We start from the raw sequence: 20,824 nt of genomic DNA, 5'->3' as shown, positions 1-20,824 counted from the left end.
CTTCTTTCTCTGTAAACTGGAAATATTAAGAAGACCCACTTCAGCTAGGTACAGTGGCACATGCCTGCAATCCCAGCAATTCTGAAGGCTGAGACAGGAGGATCAGTTCAAGGCTAGTCTAAGCAATTTAGTCAGACCCTGTCTCAAGAGAAAAAGGGGTGGGGATGTGGTTCAGTGGTAGTGTGCCTCTGGGTTCAGTCCTCAGTACTGAAAAAAACAACCAAACAAAAAAAACTACCTTATAAAATTGTCATGAGAATTAAAGAAAATAATGCACGTAAAGTGCTTGGAAACAGGGCCTGACCCATAGTAAACACTTCGTAAATATTAACTATCATTATTATTACTATTATAATTACTGTTATTAGACTACCCCAAAACAAGGGAAGGAGGCATCCCTAATTCTAACTTTTACTGCCCCATCCACTCCAACTTACAGAACTCACTTCAATTCAGCATGTCAGCTCACCCCCATGTGCCAGGTACAATGCTCAACTCTGGGCACAGCAGATGCAGAAAGCGTATTTCTGACTATTCCAGAGCACACCTCACTGCAGAGATCTAAGCCCCCGGGAGCAGCTGACGCTGGTAACATTCTCTGAAAGGTTCGGTGGTTCCTTTTTTCCCCACCAGTTCACTTCCAGCACTATCTGCAGTTTTACAGATTCTGGTCTTGAGCCAGTGTGTGAACAGAAGCAAATCCTCTTGCTGGGTTGTCCTAAGAGGAACCTGGCAAGGTAAAAAGGTGAAGAAGGACAGATTTGCTGCCGTGTTTGCTTTTTTGGTTGCAGGTGCTGCGTGGTGTTGCCGCACCAGTCCACTTGACCTAAACACCCTGTGGAGTCTTTTGTAACACCCGTTTTGTTTTAAGTAAACACAGGGAGATGGGACAAAAGAAAATAGCTATTAATCAGAACTTCAGCAGTATACTCTACACAATGAGGTGCTTCTACAACCATCCAAGTTGAACAGTTGTTTGGATGCCATTTGTAACCAAGGCAATTTGCAGTGGGCATTAGCAAAAATTATTAGTTACCTCGTCCAGAATTCACGGCTATGGTCACCTCCAGTAACTCCTGTTTTACAGCTCACATCTGGCAATGTACCAACCAGATGAGCCGAGAACCTCTTGAAATGGAATTTGTGAAAAGTGTAAGGGAAATATTACTTCTAATTAGATAAGACTAATGCTCCAACAATTGATAAAAACTAAATTGAGTCTGCAGCAGTGGTACAGAATCCCAGAGACTGGGGAAGCTGAGGCAGGAGGATAACAAGTTCAAGGCCAGCCTCAGCAACTTAGCAAGAGCCTACCTCAAAATAAAGAATTAAAATAAAAAGGGGTGGGGATGTAGCTCAATGGTAAAGTACCTGGAGTTCAATCCCCAGTGCAAAAACAAACAAAAAATGGAAACAAAACACCAAGCACCTAAATCAGTGTTTTTTTGTTTTGTTTTTCATTTATTTCCTCCTCCCTCCCTGAACAAAGGAGCTTCCTTCGAACAACCTGATATATATTGCTCTTCCCTTTCAGACAGAACTGGGTGCTTTGCAGCTTGGCTTCTGTCTTGTCCACACCCAAGCAGGTACATAGCTGGAAAAGGAGAGAAGAAGCTGGGGGAAAGGAGGGCAGGAAGTCAGCAGTGAACAGCACAGTGACCAACTTCCATCCAGCTTCGGAAGTGCTGTGTAATGAATGCACCCTCCAGATGTGGAAGGTGAGGACTTTTAACCACTTGATTATTTTCAATTCTTCCAGGTTAAGGGTATGTGCGGGTAGCCAAAAAGCTTGGCTTTGAATCCTGGTTCAGTCATTTACCTTGGTTAATCAATTTAACCCCTCTGTGCCTCAGCTTTCCCACCTGGAAAAGGGGGATAATGATAGCACCAATAACCTAACACCTATAAAACACTGAAAGCAGAGCCTAGCACATATTAACCATCCATAAATGTTAGCCATTATTATCATGGTCACCATCATCATCATCATCACTGTGGAATACTTCCAAACCATAATTACAATGTAACATCATCATTTTATATTTTCCTCCAGTTGCACACCATTGAACCACTGTATAGGCAAAAAATAAGCAAAATCTTTTTGTTAATGTAGTTACCAAATAGTGTTATAAGATCAACATAAGCTGTGTGTGATGGTGCACACCTTTAACGCCAGTGACATAGAAGGCTGAGGCAGGAGGATCGTAAGTTCATGGCCAGCATGGGCAACTTGGAGAGAGTCTGTCTCAAAATAAAAAGTAAAAAGGCTGGGGATGTAGCTCAGTGGTAAAGTGCACCTAATACCACACATGCACACGCTTATACACACACACACACACACACACACACGCACACACACACACACACAAAGTTGTACCATGAAACACCTTGGGATTTAACAGTGAAGACTAAAGAGAGTTTCCAGTATTCAATTTTGCCAGTAATCCTTCTTCTAGCATACCTTCCATTTCAGATATGCAAAGAACAGATACTGCAGCATTATTTATAGGGTAAAAAACTGCACAAAGCCCAACTAAGTATGGAACAATCTGAGAATGATTAAATAAGTTATGATCCAGCAATGCTACAAACATTAGGTAGCCATCAAGAGGGGTGCTTTTGAAGAATTTTTAATGTCTAGGAAATGATTAGGAAACAAAGGTAAGTAGAAAAACAGGCTTTAAAACTCTGTGTATAATCGGATCACATTTGTTAACTAGGTAAGCACATTTCAAAGAAAACAAAACTCCAGAGAAACACATCAGGATGTTAATAGTGGGGTTTCTGTCAGTGGGGGACGTATGCATGGCTTTTGTTTAGTTTACATTTCCTTATATTTTTTGGTGCCTTCCACGTCTTACAGACAAACGCAAACAATTTGAGGAAAACATTAAGTCATAAAACCAAAGTATTTACACAAAGAGCCGATCTTTCTGAAGACACACAGAGGGCAAACAGGAACTAGGGCTTTGACCACGTTTCCTAAGCTTCTTCCAGGTTTGTTTTGTTTTCAGTCTAGAATGATGTCATATAACAAAGACAGGTGTTCCTACTCTTCAATTTATCTTTGGTCTGGAAAGAAAACCCATGAGGGACCTCTTGGTTAAAAAAATATAGACAGATGTGGATGGGGCAGTAGTGGAGGATAAGAGCCTCTCCTTCTCTCTAAGTTGTCTTAGGATACAACTTAGTATTAACTAATCACAGTCGTTTGTTTTCACAACATTGGGGAGCAAGACGGAAGAGAGCCATCCATCAGTTCTTTTGGAAGAAGTTAAACAACAACAACAACAATAATATCTGCAGTTACAAAAAGAAAAAGATAACTAACCCCAACAGTATATCAAACCAGTCTAAATAAGTAACAGAATTCCCAAATTCCCACGCCTCTGCACGCAGAACTCTGCTGATAAACCTCCTGTTGTTCCAAGTCCTACAACTAAGGAAAGGTTATGAAGAAGAACTTAAACTTAAAAAACTTCGAACACATCAAGGGAAAGCCAGTGTACACTGCAGGTCACCTAATACCAGTCAGCTCAGGGCCCCCATGCGGCCCTTAGCTGGGGCCTTTGTCCCTTCAGCCAGGAGCTTGGGCTTGTGTGCTCAGGATGAGAGGGGAGGTCTTGCAGAAGTCACGCCTTGGCCCGAGAGGCCAAAGTAAAAACATTAGGATCACTTATGATGCAGCAGTGATTTAATAATATTTTTCAAGAACCTGAAGGATTTATGTGGAGGAACTGCTGTTTTAGTAACTAAACCCTTTTGGATAAACTCCAAGATAAACCAGACTTGTCTGGCTTCCGCCCCGAGTCCCTCCACCTCTTCCAGTTTCTCTTGGCAAATAATCTCCTCTACTTTATTGGAGAATGATGGTCAAGGAGATGACCTTCCTGGCTGCTTTATCACCCTCAAAATACCTTCACCCTGATTCTCCAGCTCAAAATATCTTCAACCTGATTCCCCACCTCAAAATATCTTCCAGTATCTCTCAAATCACAAAAAAAGAATCAAGAGAGGCTGCCCCCGCCCCCACCTTTTTTTTATGGTAATAGGGATTGAACCCAGGGGTGCTTTATAACTGACCTGCACCCCCAGCCCTTTTTCCTTTTTGGGTCAGGGTCTGGCTAAGTCGCTGAGACTGGCCTGGAATCTTTGATCCTCCTACCTCAGCCTCCTAAATCTCTAGGATTGCAGGAGTGCACCACCAGGCCTGACTCAGGCCTTCTTGGTTCCACAAAAGTGAGATGCGTTATTTCACTTAATTTCCACACCAAAAAAAAAAAACCATAAGGCCGGCACACTTATCTCTGTTTTACTTGAGAGAGGATGCAGGAAATTATATTTTTTTCTTTTAGCAGTTGCTATGAGGATTCCTCTCAGGGAGAGAACCAGCTTAGTGGGAAAATGCCTTGACCAACTTCTTTGGATTATAGGGATGTGGGGAGGGGTGAGGAAATATGCAGACTGCAGGGAGGGGTTGTGGACCCCTCGCTCAGAAAGAAGAGCACTAGGGGCTGGGGAGATAGCTCAGTTGGTAGAGTGCTTGCCTTGCCAAGCACAAGGCCCTGGGTTCAAATCCCCAGCACCACAAAAAAAAAAAGAAAGAAAGAAAGAAGAGCACTAAAAGCAAGAACAGAGCAGCAGCTTTAGAAAAAGACTTGGTGCGGCACCATATGCCCCATTCTCAAAAACACAACTTAAAATCTTGAATAAACATATAAATTTATAAAATGCTTGCTGAAAGAGGATTTTATGAATTGGTCTGCAGGCATAGGGTGAGGCAAAAACCACATGAGTTCCACCTGGAATGGTAACAGGTGATACCATAAAAAAATGTTTCATAAATTCAGAAGTAGAAAGGACCCCTTGATTTTGGAGTTTCATAAAGAAGGGGACACATAGGTGGGCGTAGGGCCACATGTCTGTAATCCCAGGAACTCAGGAGGCTGAGGCAGGAGGATCTCAAGTTTGAGGCCAGTCTGGCAATTAAGTGAGACCCTGTCTCAAAATTTAAAAAGTGAAAAAAGGGACTGGGGATTTTTTTCTCAGTGGTAGAAAGTGGTTGAGTGCCCTTGGGCTCAATCCTCAGTATGGGGGTGGGGAGGGTGAGCGGGGAAGGACCTTTCTTTGTGCAAAATTTACACAAAAATGGGAGGCAGGGTTGAATTTGGTCTGCAGGTCAGTTTGCTGACTCTGATTTTCCTAAACCCTCCCTTCTTTTGGGCTCTTATCCAGGTGGGTCTGAGTGCAGGCTGAACAGTCCCTGGGCTGGGCGGGGCTCCCAGTTCTTTGCCTCACTCCTCTCCCCTATTAAACCACACAGGTTTGTTTGTGAACCTCAGCACACATCCTGGCATGAGGATCTCTCCTCCACCCTTACAGCTCCTCCAGCCCAACAGAAGAAAAGTAATTGTCTGCTTTCTCCGCAGAAGGCAGCTATAAAATAAGAGAACCGCCACCATTTAGATAACCTTGGTGATGCTAAGCTCTAGGAACAAGATAAAGGGGCATCCCACAAGAAACAAGCCTTGCTAATGATGTGCTTCAAACAGAATGAACATCACAGAAAGAAACCTCTAGAGAAGGTAGAGAAGTCATTGCTAAGGATCTGAATCCAAGGAAGGAGTCCTGCAGCCAGAAATGGAAATGCCTCACTCATCCAGGAGGCCAAGGCCAAAGGTCAAGACACAGGAGCAAGGCAGGAAAGCACTTCTGCCCAGGGTCATTGGACACCATAGGTCCAGCATAGGCTCAGTCTCCAATAAGGGGAGACTGAGAACAACAACAGCCAACACTTGTTAATTAAGCTGCTATGTTCTAGGTACTATATTACTGGGGTTTTTAAATAATTCACTATTATTATTATCATTACTTTGTGTGGGGGGCAGGGGACTGAACCCAGAACATTGAAGATGCTAGCAGCACCACTGAGCTCTATCCCAGACTTTTTTTTTTTTCTTTCTGAGACAGGATCTCACTAAATTAATTACCCAGACTTCTGCCTCAGCCTCCTGAGTAGATAGGATTATAGACATGTATCACTGCACCTAACTTCCTTAAATTCATTTTTTTAAAAATATTTATTGAGGCTGTTTCTCCCCCTGGCCCACATTCTCCCTTGAATGAGCCTCTACTTTCCTAAATACACCTGGGTTCAATCCCTAGTACCACCAAAAAAAAAAAAAAAAAAAAAAAAAAAAAAAAATCTGTCATAGGAGATAGGGAGATCAGAGATTTCCCCCAGGAAGTGAGTCTTAGATTTAAATGCAGTGATTAATTAGTGATGAGGGAGGTAAGACTAGACCAGGCAGAGAAAACAGCATGTACAAAGGCCCTGTGATAGACACAAAGGGCCACAGCAAGCACAATTTGAAAGGTTTATGTAGTTGAGAAGAAACAGTTAAGGGTCAGCCTATGTTAGCGAAGTTAAAAAAGGGCAGGGAGGAGCTCAACCAAGATCTTGTTAGGGTACTTACTTTCTTTAAATACTGAAACCATGGCACAAAAACTCAAGTAACATGCACAAGGTTGTACACACACCTAATAAAAGATGGAGCCAGAAACCTAGTCTGTTAACCTCCAGACCCGACTTCTACATTCTCTTGGTTAAGTTTGGTTTTATGTTTATCTGATGTCTTTTAATGAAATTCCCAGTTTGTTCAACCAAATTAAAAGGAAAGAGATTTTATATAGGCCTAGTCTACAAGGATAGCTGGGTCCTGACACTAGCAGGAAAGCAGAGGGTAACTTGTAGAGGATTCCTTCAGAGAAGGATGTGCAAGGATTGGGACTAGCTATTTGTTCTGTATTCTCTTTTCATCTCTGATGTCTTTCATGGAGTATTATTAAATCTTTCTTTTTTCTCTGTGTCAAAGAATAGTGTTCAGGGTATCAGCCTGGTGTAGTGGCGCGGGTCTATAATCCCAGCAACTCAGGAGGCTGCGGCTCGAAGAATGAAAGTTCAAGGCCAGCCTCAGCACCTTAGCAAGGCCCTAAGCAATTTAGTGAGACCCTGTCTCAAAATAAAAAATAAAAAGGGGCTGGAGATATGGCTCAGAGGTTAAGCACCCCGGGTTCAATCCCTGGTACAAAAACACAGAGAGAGAGAGAGAGAGAGAGACATATATATACAGATAGAAGGACTACCCCCAATACCCTAAACTAGCTTTGATACCTGTCCCTTCTGCACTCTGTTTTTCCAGTACTAGGGATTGAACCCACAGTGCTCTAGCACTGGCTACTTCCCTAGCTCTTTATTTTTTATCTTAAGACAGGGCCTTGCTAAATTGCTGAGGCTGGCCTCGAACTTGCGATCCTCCTGCCTCTGTCTCCCAAGTTGCTGAGATTATAGATATGCATGTTTCTTCTTGAACGAGCCTCTGTCTGCCTCTGCAGCTGTGTGTTCATCACCTCATTTCCCTCTTCTGAGAAAACAGGCTGACTTGTCCCATGAGAAGCTCATATCCCCTCTTTAATTCCATGCTGTCCTCTCTGTGGAGGAGCACGTGATTAGCCCTGACCCTTTGTCTAGATATCCTTTCTCTTTAAGAATCCATCCATAACCTCCTCCTCACCTAGCCTGAATGCTGTATTCCTTCTCCTATGCTTACAGTGGTACCTACATAGAAGGCTAACTATTCTATTGTTCATCTGCTGTTAGTGGTCACCTCTGCCAGGGACCCTCAGCTGGTGAACTCTGAGACAACAAAGGACATATTTGATAAGTATTTTCCATATGGAAATTAACTTATTATGCCCCACTTTCCTTATGAATGTTAAATTGTTCAACTTGTTAACTCCACTTGCTTTTGCCTCTTAAGTATCTCATATTTCTATCTTTTGGAATTCTCCTACCACTGGACTTGATATCAGCAGTTCTAAAAGTGGGGTCCCAGATCCAACATCAATATCATCAGCATCACCTGGGAACTTGCTAAGCAATGCAAACCTCCAGCACTTCTCTGACCTCTGAAAACTCTCAGGGTAGGGTTCAGCATTCTGTTTTTTAATAAGTGCTCCAGGTGATTCTGATGCACACTGAATGTTTAAGAAATAGTGCCTTACAGAAGTTATTGCTCATTAAATTGTTGAAGGGCTGAGGATGGAACTCAATGGTACAGCACTTGCCTAGAATGTGTCAGGCCCTGGGTTCAATCCCCAGTACCACCAAAAAAAAAAAAAAAAAAGTTGTTCATTCCCTGAGGATGACTGACAATGGGCTATTTTTAATTTCAAAAGAAACAGTAATGGAAGAAATTACCAGTAAAGCTTTTATGAGGTGTTCTGAGAAATTTTTTCTGACATAGTATTTCAACTAGATGACTATTTCAAAGAAGGAGAAATGGTTGGGGTTTTGTTTGTTTGTTTATTTGTTTTGTTTTGGTTTTTTGTCTGTTTTTGTGGTAATGGAGAACATGGGGGTGCTGGGCCGCTGAGTCACACCTCCAGCCCTTTTTATTTTTTATTTTGAGACAGGGTCTCACCAGGTTTCCCAGGCTGGCCTCAAACTTGTAATCCTCCTGTCTCAGCCTCCTGAGGCAGCTGGGGTTACAGGTGTGTGCCACCGAGTCCAGCATGCTTTATATGGGCTTAAAAACAAGATGAATTCTCTTGTCTGACTCAATCTGGCTTGGGTGTGGTCTTGCTAAAGCGGTGTGGAGGAGACTGCCCTCACAGGTTCCTTCTAGTGTGCAGTTTCTCTGCTTCTAGAATAGTCTATGTGCTATGAAAGAAAGGCAAGTTAGGGATTAGAGCAGTACTGCTAGGGGACCTTGGGCTTCAGCCCATAAGGAAGTATTTACTTTTTTCCCTTCCTGAGGTGAGTCTTTGCCAGTCTATACTCATAAAAAGGGATGACCAGGACCTTTCCAGAAAGGTAACTGTTTGTTTTACAGCCATAAAAATGAATCCTTGCTTTGTTTTCAAAGGAACATGCTCTTCATGCAATCCATACAAACTGAATGACAAGTAGGTGAGGTCCAAGATCGGAGAGATAAAACTTCATTTGTTGATTTTTGGCCTAGAGCTGAAACAATGGGACAAAGGAGCGGCTTGTTGGTATAAGCTCTATAAAACACAATAATATTAGTCATGTAAACAGAAGAAAATAGGAGAGGCTTAAGGAGATAAATTACATCAAGTCACCACAGTAGGGATTAAAATATTCTGATTAAGCAAACACTAAAAGATCCAAAAGAAAGGATGAAGGGAAGAATGATAACTTCAGATTTAGAAAACAATGGGTCCTCTATCTAGGGTGCTGTCTGACAAGGCCAGCTTTCAGAGGCTGCTGAAGCCAACTGTGATCGCCCAGTAAGTTCCCACTTTTCATTAAAGAAAAAAAAAAAAATCATCCTATGCCCAAATCACTGGCACACAAACCCACACATTATTTTCTTATTTTCTCCCCTATTCTCTTCACCCCCTGCACGATTGCAAAGCAATCCATTTTGCTAGCTAAGCCTGAGAAGGAAATAAAAGCACTCATAAGTTTCTAACTCTATTTGCATTCAGAAATGTGTTGGCTTAACTTCCAAAGTATGAATTGGTGACTGCTCTCAAGCAATGGGGAAAACAGCCAACTTATCAGTGTTTAAGACTGCCCAGTCAAAAAACCAAAGGACGAATGATCTCGCTGATGAGCGGATGATGACATATAATGGGGGGTGGGAGGGGTTAGTGTTAGGGTTAGAGTTAGGGTTAAGGAGGGGGGGCAAGAATGGAGGAAGGAAGGACTGTATAGAGGGAAAAGAGGGGTGGGAGGGATGGGGGGCAAGGAAAAAATAACAGAATGAACCAAACAGCATTACCCTATGTAAATTTATGATTACACAAATGGTATGCCTTTACTCCATGTACAAACAGAAACAACATGTATCCCATTTGTTTACAATAAAAAAAAAAAAAAGACTGCCCAGGTACCTCTGTGAACAGCAACTTTTTCATAACTGTCTTTCTCTGGACATTTGAACAACTGAAGTATAGCTTACTATTTCAACGAATAAGGGCTGCCGAGTCTGCAGTTAACACTATATGTTTATATACTTGTCTGGATTAAAGTGCCCTTCTATAATGATGAAGAAATAATTCCCTGCCCCATGAAACTTATAATGCTGAAATTCACTGACCTACACTTTGTAAACTTCTTGGCAGTGACAATGAGCATAGGTTACCAAAACCAGTAAGCATTTTGAAAAAGTAAAGGTCTGGGGCTTAGCTCGTTGGTGGAGCACTTGCCTTGCTCTCCAGCACTGAAAAATAATAATAATAATCATCTTTAAAAATAACCAGCCTCCGGACCTGGCTCCAGGTCAAGAGTTGATAATTGTACAGCTAGACAGGACTCCAGTGCTTTTTTTTTTTCCAGGAAGGAATGAATGTCCTTTGGGGTGGGATTGAGACGAGCTGTTCTCAAAATCAACTTTTATTGTTTTGTTTCTTTTAAAATATATATAAGTATTAAATGGAAAATAAGCAAGATGCAGAGAGTAGTAAAGAAAAGAATTAAAACAAATTATGATCATAAGACTCACTTAAAACCACATTTTGTTTTATTTCCTACCAGGAAATAAGATGTACCTCTCTTTTTTAATATTTTTATTTTTAGATGGATACAATACCTTTATTTTGTTTGTTTGTTTATGTGGTGCTGGGGATCAAACCCAGTGCCTCACATGTGCTAGGCAAGTGCTACAACCCCAGCCCCTTAGGAGGCATTTCTAAAAACAAACAAACAAATAAAAAGTATACACACGTGGAAATACAAGTTTTCAATTATTCAGTTCAATATCATAATCTATATACTATTATGTAATCTACTTTTTTCAATTAAACATTTTCTTGCCAATCAAAATTTTAAAGCAAAGGTTATAATGTGGTGGCCAATGAATACTTTTGATTGGTTCACAGTGTTCAACCGTGTGGAGCTGAGGAACAGAGGATTCTGTGATATGGCCTGTGGCCTTCACTGCAGTCTCCACCACTCCCTATTGTTCTCCATTCAAGATTGTTAGTTGCTATTTACAATTTCACTTACTCTGCCTTTTATTTTTAAATGGTAGAATTAAGAAAAAAAGTGAAATAATTCCTCTCTCCGTGTCTCCACTTTATATCCAGCCTACTTTCATTCATTTCTGTTATTGCTAGGCATTTAGAAGACTTTTATTAAAACGAATTTTTATAAAGGCTTTCTGTGACTTCCATAATTTATTTAATCAAATCACTGCTGTTGGACATTCAAACTGTCTCCGGTTTGTTGATATTACCAATAAAACTGAAAATAATATCTTTTACATAGATGTTAAATATAAGTTCTTAGGGCTGGGAGTACAGCTCAGTGGTAAAGCACTCACCTAGCATGTGTGAAGACCTGGGCTGGACCCCAGCACCACACACATACACACACAGAGTTCTTGGAAGCAGAAATGCTTTCAAGCATTGCCAGGCAAGTGATTTAACACTGAGCTACACCCCCAACCCCAGCAGAATTGCTTTGAAAAGTAAGAGTATTTTTAAACTTTTTTTTTTTTTTGGGGGGGGGGGTACCGGGGAATGAAACCAGGGGTGCTTTACCACTGAACCACACCCCCAGTCCTTTTTATTTTTGAGACAGGGTCTCACTAAGATGCAGAGGCTGGCCTCAAACCTTCAATCCTCCTGCCTCAGCTTCCCAAATCTCTGCGATTACAGGCAAGCGCCACCATGCCCAGCCGACAGCTACATTTTTAAAAGATATTCCTCAGATAGTTTTTGTTTTGTTTTGTTTGTAGTACTGGGGATCAAACCCAGGACCTTGCACAGGTTAGCCAAGGGCTCTCCCACTGAATTTCCCCAGATGACTTTTTAAGCACACACTAGTTTAAGAAATACTTACATAAGAGACTGTGCAAATGCAAGGAACCACTATGAAAAGTTGAGAGGAGCTGGAGGAGAGCAGAAGGAGAGGACTAGGGGCACAGTGAGCTTGGTGGTCTGGCCAGGCACGAGCTCTTCACCAAGGAGGTTCATGACATTGCAGAGAGAGATTATGAAGGCACAAATGTAAGGAGGAAAGCCTTAAAAGAACAGAAAATAGAGGTACCTTAAAAAAATCTATTCACAAGATAGAGAACTTTAGAGGTTTAAAATCAAAGGGGAAAAAAAACGTATTACAGATCTGACTACGTAAATATTAAATATTTCAGCATGTCAAAACAATTTCATGCAAAATTAAAATGAAAAATCAGTATATATGATCAAATATAGCAATACTACTAATATACAAAGTTAAAAGGCATTCGGAAAACCGTGACTCACCTGTAGAAAAATGAGCAACCACACGAATGGGTAATTCCTAAAGAAAGTACAATTGCCAATATAGATGAAAAGTGAATATAAAATATTTATTAAAACAAAAATGTTATGTCATTTTTAACCTTTTCAATTGGCTTTTTTTTTTAAACCAAAAATAAGCATACTACAGTTCTGGCACAAAAAATCAGGAAAATGAGCAAATTCATCCACTATTAGTAAAAATATCTTTGGCATGAATTTTCTGAAAGACCTTTGGAAGTATTTTTGCTGGAACCAGGCTGGCACACTGTAGCAACTCAGAAGACTGAGGAAGGAGGAATACAAGCTTCAGGCCAGCCTCAACAACTTAGTAAGGCCCTGAACAACTTAGGTAGATCTTGTCTCAAAATGAAAATAATAATAATAATAATAATAATAATAATAAGAAGAAGAAGAAGAAGAAGAAGAAGAAGAAGAACTGGGGATGTAGCTGAGTGGTAAAGCACCCCTGGCTTCCATTCTCAGTACAAAAAAAGTTTTCCAGGCACAGTGGGCTTGCCTGTAATTGCAGAGACTGAGGCAGGAGGATTGCAAGTTTGAGGCCAGTCTCTACAAATTAGTGAGAACCTGTCTCAAAAATAAAAATAAAAAGGACCGGGGATTGTGACTGGGAAAGAGGGTAGGAAGGAATTCCCTTTTCTGCCATCAGGCACATCTTCTGACACCTTGTGGTCAAGCCCACATTTCCTCAACCAAACAAAATCCAAGAGTCTGAGAGGCCCTTAGAAAGAGTGAGTCTTGTTTCAAGTTGTTTTGATTTCCTTAATGATTAGGAGTGACGAAAACTGATTCCAGATAATAATCAGAGCAGATACTGGATACAAATCTTGTCCTATTCCAAAGTGCTAGGGCCGGGAGAACAGCTCAGCTGTAGTTTGTGCTTAGCAAGCATGAGGCATGAGGTTCTAGGTTTGATGCATACACACACACACACACACACACACACACACATTTCCATCCAAAATGTGCTACTTAATATCTTGTTGCTTTCATCCTCCATGAGCTCAAGAGACAGCTCTTTCCAGGGCTTTTCTAATCCCCCTGGGTAACAGGAGCTCCTAACATTCCAGACAAAACGTCTTTAAATCTATCTTCTCCTGTTAAACTCAGAGGTTAGGCTCAAAGTGGTAGTCAACCATCTATCTGACTGGGGCATGCATCCTGGTTAGGAATGATTACAGGTGCATACCTGGAATCCCAGGAGGCTGAGGCAGGAGGACTGTAAATTTGAAGCACCCTGGGTAGCTTAGTGAGATCATGTCTCAAAATTTAAAACAGAGCTTGGGATGTAGCTCAGTGGTAGAGTAGCCCTTGGGCCCAGCCTCTAGTACCTGGGGGCTAAGGGGTGGTGACTCTAGGGTGGCTCCGCAGTTACCAGCTATGAGGTTGGGGGACAAAATGAAAACAACAATGACAACTCTAAAGGTGCAAGGAGCCTGAAATTCCTCCTCGGACATCTCCTTTAGTCTGAAAATGGTCCCCAAAATATGCTCCAAAAAATTCTAGGGTTTCTATTTCAGGGGCTGGGCCAAAGCAATTTATTGCTAAATTTGAGTACTAACAGACTTCCCTGCCCACGTCCCTCACCTACTGCAGACCAAATTAAGTTCATAGACAAAATTTTTAAGTTAAGCCAGACATGGTGACACATATTTATAATTCCAGTGACTAGGTAGACTGAGGCAGGAGGATCCTCAGCAATATGGGGAGATACAACCTCAAAATAAAAATATTTTTAAAAAAAGAGGACTGGGGATGTGGCTCAGTGGAAAAGCACTCCTGGGTTCGGTCCCTTGTGCCAAAAATAAATAAAACAAAAAATGAATTTTTAGATTAAAATTTCCATCTCCTTGGCAATTTTCAACCAATATATAATAGTTGTACATATTTATTAGGGACAGTGTGATAATTCAATACACCTAAAAAGTATAATGATTAAAGGAGGGTAATTAGTGTTTGCAACTCCTTAAACATCATTTCTTTGTGCTGGGAACCTTTGAACTCCTATCTTCTAGTTCCTTATAAACTATTTAATAGGGGCCAGAGATGTAGCTCAGTGGTAGAGAGCTCTCCTTGCCCAGCATCTCTAGTACCACAAACACACACACACACACATACACACACACACACACACACAAATAAAACATACAATAAATTGTTTTGAACTACAGTTACCTAACTACACTATAGAACATTAGAATTTATTCATCCTATGTACCTGCATTTTGATACCCATTTTCAAACCTCCTGTGTTAATCAGCTTTCCATTGCTGTGACAAAATACCAGAGAAAACAATTCACAAGGAAGAAGGGTTTGGACTCAATAGTTTCAGTACATGTGTGCTTGGCCCTGTTGCTTTGGGCCTATGGTAAGGCAGTACATCATGGTGGAAATACACAGAGGAGGAAACCTCTTCATTTCAGGGCAGCTGGGAAGCAAAGAGAGAGAGAGAAAGAGAGGAGGAGGTAGGGTTCCCAGTATTCTCTTCAAGACCATGCTGCCAGTGTCCTAACTTCCTTCAAATGGACACCACTTCTCAAAGTCTCCCCCTCCTCCCTACAAGGCAAAGCTGGGGACCAAGACTTCAACAAATGAGTCCTTAGGGACATTCCAGATCTAGACCACACCACCACCCTTTGCCTCTCCTCACTTTCCCCTTCCTTTCACTATTACCACTAGTCTACTTTCTACTTCTATTTCTATGATATCAACTTTTTAGCTTCCACATATGAGCAAGAACATAAAGTATTTGTCTTTACTTTTTCCCAAGTGGTCTGTGTCCTGTTTCATTGTATTTTTTTCTCTTTTTTTTTTTGGATTGAACCCAGGAGCACTTTGCCACTGAGCTATATCCCTAGTTCTTTTTATTTAAGACTTGACCTCCACCAAGTTTCTGAGGCTGGTTTTGACTTGAAATTAACCTGCCTCAGTCTCTGGAGTTGCTGGAATTTTAGGTGTGCACCACCACACCCAACCTGTTTTACTGTTTTACAGCAGAATACCCCACATAGCACATAATTTCAGGGGGCATAACTCAGTGGTACTGCACAAGGCCCCGGGTTCTATCCCTCGCACAAAAACAAAACAAACACAACGAAAACACTTATTTGCAAATACTGGGCTGTACAAGAGGAGCTGGTGTTCTTCACTCAATCATGTCATACGAGATAGGATTCTTTTGTTATAAATAAATACTTAAACACTACTTGGTTCCTGCAAGCATTTGCTCTGTATAGTGAGGCTACTTCACCTAAAGACTCACAATAGTATCATTATTCTTGTCCAATAATCAATACATGGAATCAGGGTGCCAATTGTCACACATAATGCCAATAAGGCCTTTTCTAGAGCCTTCCTGAGGACTCTTCAAACCTGATCTGACCTGGATAAAGATGACTGGAATTTCTTTCTTTCTTTTTTTTTTTTTTTTGGTGGTGGTAGGGATTGAACCCAGGGCCTTGTGCATGCAAGGCAGGCACTCTACCAATTGAGCTATATCCCCACCCCTGGAATTTCTTAAAAGATCAATGATCCATAAGAGTTAAGTATTCTACATGATTCTCTTGGCTTCCTGGTGTTTGTCTTTCTGTGTCTGGCTTATTTCACTTAATATAATGAACTCTAGTTTCTTCTACATTGCTGTAAATGACAGGATTTCACATCTTTAGGGCTGAATAATATTCCATCATGTAAATGTACCACATTTTCTTTATCCATTCACCCACTGATGGACACCTCAGTTGATTCCCTATCTTGGCTATTATGGATAGTGCTGCCATGCACATGACATCCATAAATTCCATAACTTCAGTGCTAATGATTATTTGAAAGGAATTAACAAGTTAAAAAAAAAGTATGATTGGAAGACCTCAGAAATAGTGGTATAGACCCAATTTAATAGGTTATTCTTCATGAAGATCCACTCATATCTTTAATTTTAGACAACGTAGAAATGATACTCATTTTCCACTAGTAAAATTAAACTTTATTATATGTGAGAATAACTATTTGTTGTGCTCTCCCAGGAGCACAGAATCAAAAGTCACCCAAACAAATCTGAGTGCCCAGGTGAGGCATTGAAGGTACTCTACCTCCAGTTCCATGACCCCACGAATTCTCACAGGGCTCACTGAACAATAACACTTACTTGACACTTAACATATACAGTTGGGTGGGGCACTGGGTGTACACATGTCTGTAATTCTAGCAACTTTGGTGGCTGGGGCAGGAGGATCACATGTTCAAGGCCAATTTAGGCAACTTAGTGAGACCCTGTCTCCAAATAAAAAATAAAAAATAAAAAGGACTGGGGATGTAGCTCAGTGGTAAAACCTGACTGGGTTCAATCCCTAGTACCAACAAAACAAAAGGAGAAAACAATAAGAAGGGCTCAGGTTTACAGCTCAGTGGTAAAACATCCCTGTGTTCAATCCTCAGCAACAAAACCACCTCATGCACTTGGTCCTCCGTATCCATGGGTTCTTCACACATGGATTCAACCAACCTTGAATTGAAAATATTCTAAAATAAAGTTGTGTCTACACTGAACATGTATGGATTTTTGATTATTTCCCAATCTAGCATAATAGCTATTTACATATCATTTACATTGTATTAGGCATTAAACGAATCTAGAGGTGATGGGAGAAGGGCTGAGAGTATAGTGATAAAATGTGCTTAGCGTGAACAGAGCCCAGGGTTCAATTCCCAGCATAAATAAATAAAGTAAATAAGTACACAAGAGGATGTATATAGGTTATATGCAAATTCTGTTATTTTACATAAGGGACTTGAACATCCATAGATTTTGGTATTTTCAAGGGTCCTGGAACCAATCCTCTGAGAATACCAAAGAATGACTCTACTCTCTGTTATAGCACTTTATTACTACTTATCATTTGTGTGTGTGTGTGTGTGTGTGTGTGTGTGTGTGTGACCCCATGGGGACTTTACAGGGGTGCTCTACCACTGAGTCACATCTCTAACCCTTTTTATTTTTTATTTTGATTCAGGGTCTTGCTATGTTGCCCTGGCTGGTCTCAAAATTGCAACCTCCTGCCTCAGCCTCCCAAGCAGCTGGGGTTCCAGGCATGCACCACCATATCTGGTAAGTGTAAGTTTTGGTTGTTCAGTTATCCTCCAAGTTCTTAGAGAGAGTATCTTTTATAAGGTTCCTCATGTCCTCAATACCTAGAAGTATAGTTTTGGTAGGTCTAAATAATATGTTACCTGGAATGGATTATGCTTCAGAATTTTTATTTCCATTAACACAGTCCTTCCTCTAGAATATGGCATGTGGGGCTACTAAATCTTGAGTTGTAAGGGATTAGAAAATGTCCTACTAAGGGCCAAAAGTCCAAGAAAACACATTCTAGAAGGATGAGGAGAGGACTGCAACTGGAGCTTTATGTTCAAGGGCATTAGCTCCTAAAAGAGTTATCGTGGCTTAAAGAGGGAAGGAACCAAATATTTCCACAAATTGTTCCATTCATAAAGGTTTACTGGAGGCCATCACTAGTAAATTGTACACTATTTACCACTTTCTGGTTCCGAAAGCTACTCTTTTGGAGGTACTAAGGATCGAACCTAGTGGTGTTCTACCACTGAGCTATACCCCCAGTTTGTGTGTGTGTGTGTGTGGTGCTGGGGATTGAACCCAGGGCCTTGTGCATGTGAGGCAAGCACTCTACCATCTGAGTTATATCCCCAGCTCTTTTTGTTTTCAGACAGGGTCTAAGTTGCCCAATCTGGCCTCAAATTTGCAATCTTCATGCCTCAGCCTCCTGCCTGAGTAGCTGGGATTACAGAAGTGCACCACCTCACCTGGCTTATAATTATTTTTATTTTAAAAGCCTGATCTGAGACAAGATTATTTATCTGGTAGCCTAGTTTTTCCTTACTGGAAAGAGCCAAATCTAGGGAGAAAAATACCTTCTCTTTTTTCCTTCAACTCTCCTCATAAATGAAAATTTTGCATCTCAATAGTTTTTTTAAAAAATTCCCTAAAGTAAGCCTGATTTCAAAGAGAAGTAACTCAGAGAAGAGGTTCTAGAAGGTCTCTTGGTAGACAGAGAATTGCTGAACTAAAAGATAACTGAGTTTGACTTCTACCACATCGAAGCAACCTGGAACTATCAGGATTCTTATTTAACCAGGGCTCATCAATTCTCACTAAACCTTATTTACAGATTTGCAAGACCTTGGGCATGGCGGATAAAATAGAAGAAGTGAAAGTCTCCAGGAGTAAAGTGGAAGTTCTCAGTTCAAAAATGATCCTAGAACAGATCACATTTCTAAAGAGTCCAGCTGGTATCTAATTGACTTCCTAATTTCTGTATGTGTTTCTCAAGGTCTTTCCAACACACAGCTTCACATTCATTAGGTGAGATGGCACGGCATTCAAGGGGAGCATATTTGAGACCTAATTCCATTAACCTCTCACTGGTTAGCCACATTTTTGTCTTATTATATTATCTAAGCAAGCAATTCAGGGCATTTAGCCACAGAAAACAGCTGTTGTATGTTGTTCATTATCTGTTTTCATAGCCCTCTCACCCAAAGTTTGCAAGTCTGCATTCCTAGTTCCAAAAACATATGAATACTCGTATTGCCTTTTTTTTTTTTTTTTTTGGTTCAGTCCCCAGTACCACTCTACCACAGAGCTATGTCCCCAGTCCTTTTCATTTTTTATTTTGAGATAGGATCTTGCTAAATTGCTGAGGCTGGCCTCAAATGTATGATCCTCCTGCCTCAGTCTCCTGAGCACCTGGAATTATAGCCTGCACCACTGTAGCTGGACACAAGTGTTACTTTATCATAAGTATGAAACGGGTTATAAATGGTAGGGCATGGGAGAATATTCAAGGTCTTCTTTCCCTGAGATTCATTTATCCTCCTCCTGAGAAACACCACAGTGCAAACTTTCTTGGACCCCAGAGTATTGGGCCATGACTGGAGTAGAGTTCCACAGAACACACCTTTGGAATCAGTGGTGGTGTCAGGATGCACTGGTAGCAGGGGTGGTTTCCCTAGTTCTGGCTGACTTAGGGTAGAGCCTTCAACTCACCCCAGGCAAAAAAAGGAAAAGGTCAATGACCGTGTTAAGTATTTCATTATATTACATTATCTCTGTTAATCTTTCAATCTAAGTACCTATCTTAAGAGATCTATGTTATCCTTCTTTCAGAGTTGAGAAGGGGTTGGGGGATGTAGTTCAATGAGAGAGAGCATGCAGGCATAAGACCCTGAGTTCAATCCCCAATACTGGGGGGAGGAGGGGCAGAAATCATTTCAGGAGTGAGGAAGCAAAGGGAGGCCCAGAGAGAAGAGGTTTGCTCAAAGCTATACCTAGTAACAGGTGGGGAGGGATTCCATTTTAGAATGGAATCTGAATGGAATGTCTCTGAACCAGGTGCTTTTAAAAATGTTTGTTACAGGGCTGGAGTTATAGCTCAGTTGGTAGAGTGCTTGCCTCGTAAGCACAAGGTCCTGGGTTCAATCCCCAGTACCGCAAAAAAAAAAAAAAAAAAAAAAAAAAAGTTTGTTACATACAAGTCCTGGGATGTGTGGATGGGTAGGGAGGCCAAAGGGATCCCATGGGAGATGGGGGAAGGTCTGGGGATGCTGAAAGGGAGGGGGAAACTCCAGGCAGTAAAGAGCCAGCAGAGAAGGGAGTAACTACAAGTATTCGGAGGGAGATCCTCCGAAGTGTTTTGAATTCTACTGATTTGAAATTGAAGATTACATTCAAGAAGGACAGCAGGGATTATGGCTCCTCATATCAGAATGCTGTAAAGGAAAGAAAAATCTGTTATTTGTCCTGTACGTATTGAGCTGACTCGTGTCACCATTTTTCATGAGAACACGGTTTCGGGGACAATGACTTTCCATAAGCTGGAGGGTTAATGTTCAAACTGAGTTCTTAGAATGTATACTTGGCAAGCTCGAGGTTCTGGGTTCAATCCCCAACACCATGAAAAAAGTTTTTTTTTTTTTTAATTTAAAATGGTATAGCATAACATAATTTAAAGCAATGTTTTTGGGTAGTGCATTTATGTGGTGTGTGTGTGTGGAGAGAGAGAGAGAGAGAGAGAGAGAGAGAGAGAGAGAGAGAACAGGGTTGAAGAGTTGAAGGGTTAAGGTTTATTGTTTTTGTTTTTTGGGGGTTTTTTTTTTTTGGTACTGGGTATTGAACCCAGGCCCTCACTCATGCTAGGCAAGCACTCTACCACTGACCTACATCCCCTACCCCCTTTTAAAATTTATTTTCAAACAGGGTCTTGCTAATTCGCCCAGGCTGGCCTTGGACTTGGAATTCCGAGTCACTGGGATTTCAGCCGTGTGCCACCACTGGGCTGAAATTTTTAAAACATATTTCTTAATATGGTTCGTGGTCGAAGATGTTTGAAGGTCATTGATTTCAAGAGAGCTTTGGAGGTTAGAAACACATCCTTTCCCATTCAATAGGCCAAATGTTTCCAAATGTGCTGTCAG

General features: G+C 41.1%; 1 non-coding gene across 1 annotated transcript; it reads left to right on the top strand.

The window, feature by feature from the left end:
• Nucleotides 1-19,770: 19,770 nt before the first annotated feature.
• Nucleotides 19,771-19,844, top strand: Trnat-cgu (transfer RNA threonine (anticodon CGU)). The gene has a single exon. It is a non-coding gene; the product is annotated as a tRNA-Thr (tRNA).
• Nucleotides 19,845-20,824: the final 980 nt, after the last annotated feature.

The sequence above is a fragment of the Sciurus carolinensis genome, chromosome 14 (assembly GCF_902686445.1).
Source record: "Sciurus carolinensis chromosome 14, mSciCar1.2, whole genome shotgun sequence".
Taxonomy (NCBI): Eukaryota; Metazoa; Chordata; class Mammalia; order Rodentia; family Sciuridae; genus Sciurus; species Sciurus carolinensis.
This window is presented reverse-complemented; position numbering and strand designations above follow the sequence as displayed.